Consider the following 6,727-nt stretch of genomic DNA (forward strand, 5'->3'; position numbering starts at 1 on the left):
ACAATTATAAAACAGAAACACTTAAATGAGTTCAATACAATAAAACAGAGTGAACCAATGAAAAAGAATATCCAGACAATGGGTCTAGATTGACTGTTTAAAGTGTGGACCAGGAAACCCATTTCTAAATGGCTTTTGAATATTCGATTAGACAAATCAATGGTGGTCCAGGGGAGCTTCCCATTACAGGGGTGGGTAATTTTTCAATGATGATAGATTTGAGGATATTTTTGCATTTGTAAGGAAGCACTCCTTAAATAAACACAAAATCCCCCCAATGATGAACAAAGAACTCGGGAAAAAATAGAATCTGATTGGGTGTGACCTTGGAAACATGGAATAAATTGAGGACTGATGGAATGAACAAAGAATGGGAATGAAAATAGCAAGACACACCCAAGCCCCAACTGTTATCCCCTAAATTTTCACTCTCCCTGCTGGAGGTCTCACTTTCATCTCTGGGCCATCTGCGAATATTGGGCAAAATTTGCTTGTGTGGTGGCAGATCCCTCTGTAGGGCCTCAGAGAAGAAAGGATGAGGTAGCATAGAAGACAATAGGACTAGAATTCTCCTCTGGGATCTATTTATTTTTTTAAAAACATTTCATTTATTTGTTAGAGACAGAGATAGGGACAGAGAGCATGAGTGGGGAGGAAAGGGAGAAGCAGGCTCCCTGCTGAATAGAGAGCCCAAGGCAGGGCTCGATCCCAGGACCCTGGGACCATGACCTGAACCGAAGGCAAATGCTTAACTGACTGGGGCCCCCAGGTGCCCCTCTCCCCTGGGATTTACAGACCCATTCTGCCGTCATTGCCACACCACCACCCCGGGCCAAGACACTCTCCAATCGGGGTCTTAGCTTTCCCACTTGTGAGATGGAAATATTAGTACCTGCCTCATAGAACGATGCAGGTAAAACACTCTACAAATTCAGTACAAACATACTACCTCTGATCAGTTCATCACAGCCACTCAACCATTAGAAAGCCTATGGGTGACTTGGATTTACAGCATTAGGCAAAAGGAAGTTTGCTAACGTGTGAATACAAGAAATCCTCTTTGGTAATCACCGGAAGATGGTAGCAATGTGACAGAGTGGATAAAGTCAATGAGCTCAATTAATTAGCTTTGCCATATTGTAATAGTTCACATAAAGGTTTTACATTTTAAAAAACAGAATATATAGATCAGTGGGAATTTTTCTTACCCCCTGCCCCAAGCAACCAACTAGACCAAGTTTTTTTGGTCATTTTCATTATAAAGGGCCTCAGTTCAACCTCTGTTGAATGTTTGCATTGATACTAGAGGAAATTTCTTATGACTCTGGAAGTTCTGTTTCATGTTGTTTTCAGTCATTGAGTTTTGCTCTAGAACTGGTTTTTGGTTTCCCAGCCGCTTCTAGAATGACAATACCATCACCTAAAAGCAGCCCCTCCATGGAGGGTGTGCAGGGTTTTCTAAAACATTTAAATACAAGATGGCCAGTTTAATTTAAATTTCAGATCAAACAATGAATATTTTTTTAGCATAAGTATATCCCAAATGCTTTGTGGACCACACTCACATTGAAACATTATGAGTTGTTGATCTAAAATTCAAATTTAGGGGCACCTGGGTGGCTCAGTCGGTTGGGCTTCTGACTCTTGATTTTTGGCTCAGGTCATGATCTCAGGGTTGTGGGATTGCGCCCCACATTGGGCTCCATGCTCAGCAGGGAGTCGGCTTCTCTCCCTTTTTCTCCCTCTCCTTCTACCCCTCCCCCTGCTCCTCATGCTTGCATGCTCTCTCTCTCTCTCAAATAAATAAATCTTATAAAATAAAATAAAATTCAAATTTAACTGGGTGACCTGGATTTAGTCTGGAAGTCCTACCTCAGGAGTTGGGTGTGGCCTAGAGGGCACTTCTGCATCCTCAGGAAGTTTTATTCCCACCAGAGGCCCAAGCTGAGGGAAAGGGAGAGACCCCATGTATTCCTGGAATGGGGACAGAACATGGCTGCCTTGGGGCGCCTGGGTGTCTCAGTCGTTAAACGTCTACCTTCAGCTCAGATCATGATCCCAGGGTCCTGGGATCGAGCCCCACATTGGGCTCCCTGCTCAGCAGGAAGCCTGCTTCTCCCTCTCCCACTCCCCCTGCTTGTGTTCCCACTCTCTCTGTGTCTCTCTCTGTCAAATAAATAAATAAAATCTTAAAAAAAAAAAAAAGAAAGAACATGGCTGCCTCAAGGCATGGAATGGGGTTGGTCATGTGGGACTCTGAATCCTGCCTCCTCTGCAAGGAACCACCCAAGCAGGACTGTCTCCTCATCTGAGGACTTATTGTGATTTAGTGCCAATCACAGATCTGGTTAGAGGAAGGTAACCACATTAATGTTTCAGACACTTAAACATTTAAAATTGATAAGCAGCAAATAGTCAAACACAATCTCTTCTTTGATGAGGTCAATGTGTGACCATATGAAAGGAAAATTTTCCTTTCAGGTAATAACTTGAGATTGGTTTATTTTATCCCAAACTCTTTGCAATCAAATAAACCTGATTTTTGAGTTGGATAAGTGTGTTCTCTTTTTCTTTCACGTTTTTCCTGCTTTTTCTGTATGTGCTAGTCTAATTTTAATTCTTTATTATTTTTAGGATTAGAAGTAATAAGTACCACGTAGCTCATGAATGTGTTGTTCTAATCATTTTTCAGGTAATTCCTATCAAAATCCTTGACAAAATGATAGTTGTTATTTTTGTTATGATTTGTATCTGATACATTTTTATTTGGCTGCCATATAATTTGAACATTTGGTTGCAAATTGAGGCTGTAATGTTATAAACAATGTCATTTCAAAGATGAATTATTAAATGTTATATAGAAAAATGTTTTCAGTGAATTATCAGTTTATTCCATTTGCCAAATATCAATTTAGGATCATAAACATGATTATGCCCAGGAAAGAATTTCAAGAACTCCTCTCAGTAATTCTTTTGTTTTTTTAAAGATTTTATTTATTTATTTGATATAGAGACAGCAAGAACAGGAACACAAAGAGGGGGAGTGGGAGAGGGAGAAGCAGGCTTCCTGCAGAGCAGGGAGCCCGATGCGGGGCTGGATCCCAGGACCCTGGGATCATGACCTGAGCTGAAGGCAGATGCTTAACGACTGAGCCACCCAGGCGCCCCATCCTCTCAGTGATTCTGATTATCTTACAACAAAGCCACCACAATAGCACTTTGAAAAGAAAATTACAAAAATTCTTGGTTATTAAATAGGAATAATTTCATTTTTTATAAAATTTCGTATAATGATGATGTCATTTTATTGTCAAAGATGCCATGTAAAAGTACTCCTCGAACATTATGCTGAAGTAATTGAGTGGGTATGTGATCCCATTTCAGAGCTACTTCAAGTTCTAGATGTTTTAGTAAAAATGAATATTTAATATTATAAACATCCTACGTAGGAACGTATGGTATAGTATAATCCCAATGGCACTTTACCTAGTATTCTAATTCTCCTGGCAAGGTTGCAAGATAGTTACTACTGTTTCATTTTATTCATGAAGAAACTGAGGCTCAGTTTCTTGGGTTCAGGCTCAGACAGGTTGAATATTGTCCAAGAGCCTGGTGTTAAGTAAGGGGCAGAGCTAAGATTTGAATCCTGGTCTGGCTGACACCAAACTCATGTACTTTCCCTATACTTGTTGGTGGGAGGAGCATTGGACCAAGATGATTAGTGGTGTAAGATTTATAAACTTCCTCCTTTCAAAAAAGAAATAGAGGCAATATAATATAATATAAAAAATAAGACAATTAAAAATGAAAACAGAACAGGGGCACCTGCGTGGCTCAGTCCGTTGGGCATTGGACTCTTGATTTTGGCTCAGGTCATGATCTCAGGGTCGTGAGATGAAGCCCCCGTCAGTGTGGTGTCTGCTTGTCTCTCTCCCTCTGCTCCCTGCCCCCACCCTGCCCTGCTCTTGTGCATGTGCTCTCTTGTGCTCTCTGTCAAACAAACAAACAAATAAATAAAATATTTTATTTTCTTTTTTTTAAAGGTTTTATTTATTTGACAATGACAGAGTGAGCACAAGCAAGGGGAGCAGCAGACAGAGGCAGAGGGAGAAGCAGGCTCCCCGCCGAGCAGGGAGCCCGATGAGGGGCTCGATCCCAGGACCCTGGGACCACGACCTGAGCCGAAGCAGACGCTTAACGACTGAGCCACCCAGGCGCCCCAAATAAATAAAATCTTTTAAAAAAAATGAAAACAGAACAAATGATAGTTTACTTTAGGTAAATTCTAAATTTAACTATGAGTGTACTAGAAACCAGTTAAAGAGGAAGTCAAAGCACTTAGTTCTTTTTGTCTTAAAAAGTTGATGAATGAGTTCATTTGCAAGGACAACCTTTTTCCTTCATGATCTGATGGAGGAATTTGTGAACTGAGTTCTTTATTAAGAAATGCTAGGTAATCGAACAGTTACTCCCTTAATTTTAGGGTTTTATAGAAATCCAATTAGTTTCATGGAATCCTTGAAGCTGAACTGCCTTTGAGGTTGTAAATTATCATCATTTTTTAATTTATTTTTTACCTATTTTTAAAAAGACCCATTTGTTTAGCATCATGATCAGACTATTACATTTAGCAATCAACAGCATGGGTGCAAAAAAAAAAAAAAGTACATTAAAGAACTTTGTTAGAATGCTTTACCCTTTCCACAGAACAGAAACTAAAATACACTGTTATACAGTTAGTCACAAATCCAGTCCTTGAGTTTTTTGCCCAAACACACAAGTATTGCCTAGAACCTGTCTTCTTTGTAGCAATGAAACCCTGCCCCCACTGTGCTTGGCTAAGTTCACAAATCTGTTGTAACCTGTAGCTTACCAGTCACTTCTCTGGCTCTCCTCTCCTGCTAAGCCTTGTTTCCTGGCAATAATGAAAACCTTCTGCCACTGCCAGAGCCACGTTGCTTTCATGGTTTGGCAAAGTATTATCCACCACCGCCATAGGGGCCAGAGCTTCTGCCTCCAAAATTTCCTGCTTTCATGGGTCCAAAATTTGAAGATGCTCCCATCATTACCAAATCCGTGATGGCCATCCCCACGGCCACCATATTCACCACCACCTTGGCTGTCACCAAAGCCACCTCACCCACTGAAGTGTCCTCCACGACCAAAGTCATCATTCCCACCAAAACCACCTCCACAGCCACCACCACATTTCCCAGAACCACTTCAACCTCTTTGGCTGGATGAAGCACTAGCCATCGCTTGCTGAGATAGGGCTGTCCTTACTTCACAGTTGTGGCCATTCATAGTATGGTATGTTATAAAAGCAAAGCCTCTCTTCTTGCCACTGCCTCAGTCAGTCATGATTTCAGTCACTTCAATTTTCCCATACTGTTCAAAGTAATCTCTTAGATGATGTTCCTCAGTGTCTTCTTTCATGCCAGCAACAAAAATCTTATTCACAGTCAAGTGGGCGCCAAACCAGGTCTTTGAGAATCTTCTCCTGAGACAGCCCTCTTTGGTTCTACAACTCTCCCATCCACCTTGTGTGGCCTTGCATCGATGGCTCCATCCACGCCCTCCACAGTGGCATGTGTGACAAACCCAAATCCTTTGGGGCACTTGGTGTTTGTGTCCTTCATGACCACACAGTCTGTGAGCATTCCCCATTGCTCAAAATGGCACCTCAGACTCTCATCCATTGTTTCAAAGCTCACACCTCTGATGAAGAGCTTCCGCAGCTGTTCAGGCTCTTTGGGAGATTCTAATTTAGACATGCTTGCAGTGGGAGGGTAGACTTTCATGAGGCTTCTCGGTGGCATCCACAGGCAGAAAGGATCAATTGTCATCATTTTAAAAGATAGCTTTTCATATATAGAAATATGATTGACGTGGATGTTTATTACATAAGCCATTTTTTATGCTGAGGGATTAACATAAAACATTAAAAAAAAAGAACATGGATACCTCAAGGCACGGAATGGGGTTGGTCATGTGGGACTCCTGCCTCCTCTGCAAGGAACCACCCAAGCAGGACTGTCTCCTCATCAGACGACTTACTGTGATTTAGTGGTTAGAGGAAGCTAACTATCTCCACGTTAATGTTTCAGACACTTAAACATTTAAAACTGATAAGCAGCAAATAGTCAAACAATCTCTTCTTTGATGAGGTCAATGTGTGACCACATGAAAGGAAAATTTTCCTTTCAGGTAATAATTTGAGATTGGTTTATTTTATCCCAAACTCTTTGCAATCAAATAAACCTGATTTTTGAGTTGCATAAGTGTGTTCTCTTTTTCTTTTGTATTTTTCCTGCTTTTTCTGTCTGCACAATATTATAAATTGTAATTCCTTAAAGACATTCAGACAAAGGTAGACAGTATGATGGAGATAGTGCCATTTGGTGATCTAATACTGGGGTTGGCAAACTTTTCCTCTAAAGGTCCAGATAATAAATATTTTAAGCTTTGTGAGCTATGTAGTCTCTCTTAGAACCACACAAGTATGCTGTTGTAGAGAGAAAGCAGCCATAGATGGTACCTGAATGAGTGTGGGTATGTTCCAGTAAAACTTTATTTACAAAAACTGGTGGCAGACCACATTTGGTTTATGGGCCCTTGTTTGCTGATCCTCACTCTCACATAATACAAGATTGAGCTTTAAGACTATGTCTCTTTAGCCTTCTGTCTCACACTACATGTCCAAATGAGCTTTGTGTCGCAAGTAAGT

The 6,727-nt window shown here is 40.9% G+C and overlaps 1 pseudogene; it reads right to left on the reverse strand.

Annotated features, from left to right (window-relative positions):
• Positions 1-4,876: 4,876 nt before the first annotated feature.
• On the reverse strand, positions 4,877-5,774 carry LOC114207721 (heterogeneous nuclear ribonucleoprotein A1 pseudogene; annotated as a pseudogene).
• Positions 5,775-6,727: the final 953 nt, after the last annotated feature.

Source organism: Eumetopias jubatus, unplaced genomic scaffold (assembly GCF_037043125.1).
Source record: "Eumetopias jubatus isolate StellerSeaLion01/CBP00866 unplaced genomic scaffold, mEumJub1_p1.0 scaffold_1, whole genome shotgun sequence".
Classification (NCBI taxonomy): domain Eukaryota; kingdom Metazoa; phylum Chordata; class Mammalia; order Carnivora; family Otariidae; genus Eumetopias; species Eumetopias jubatus.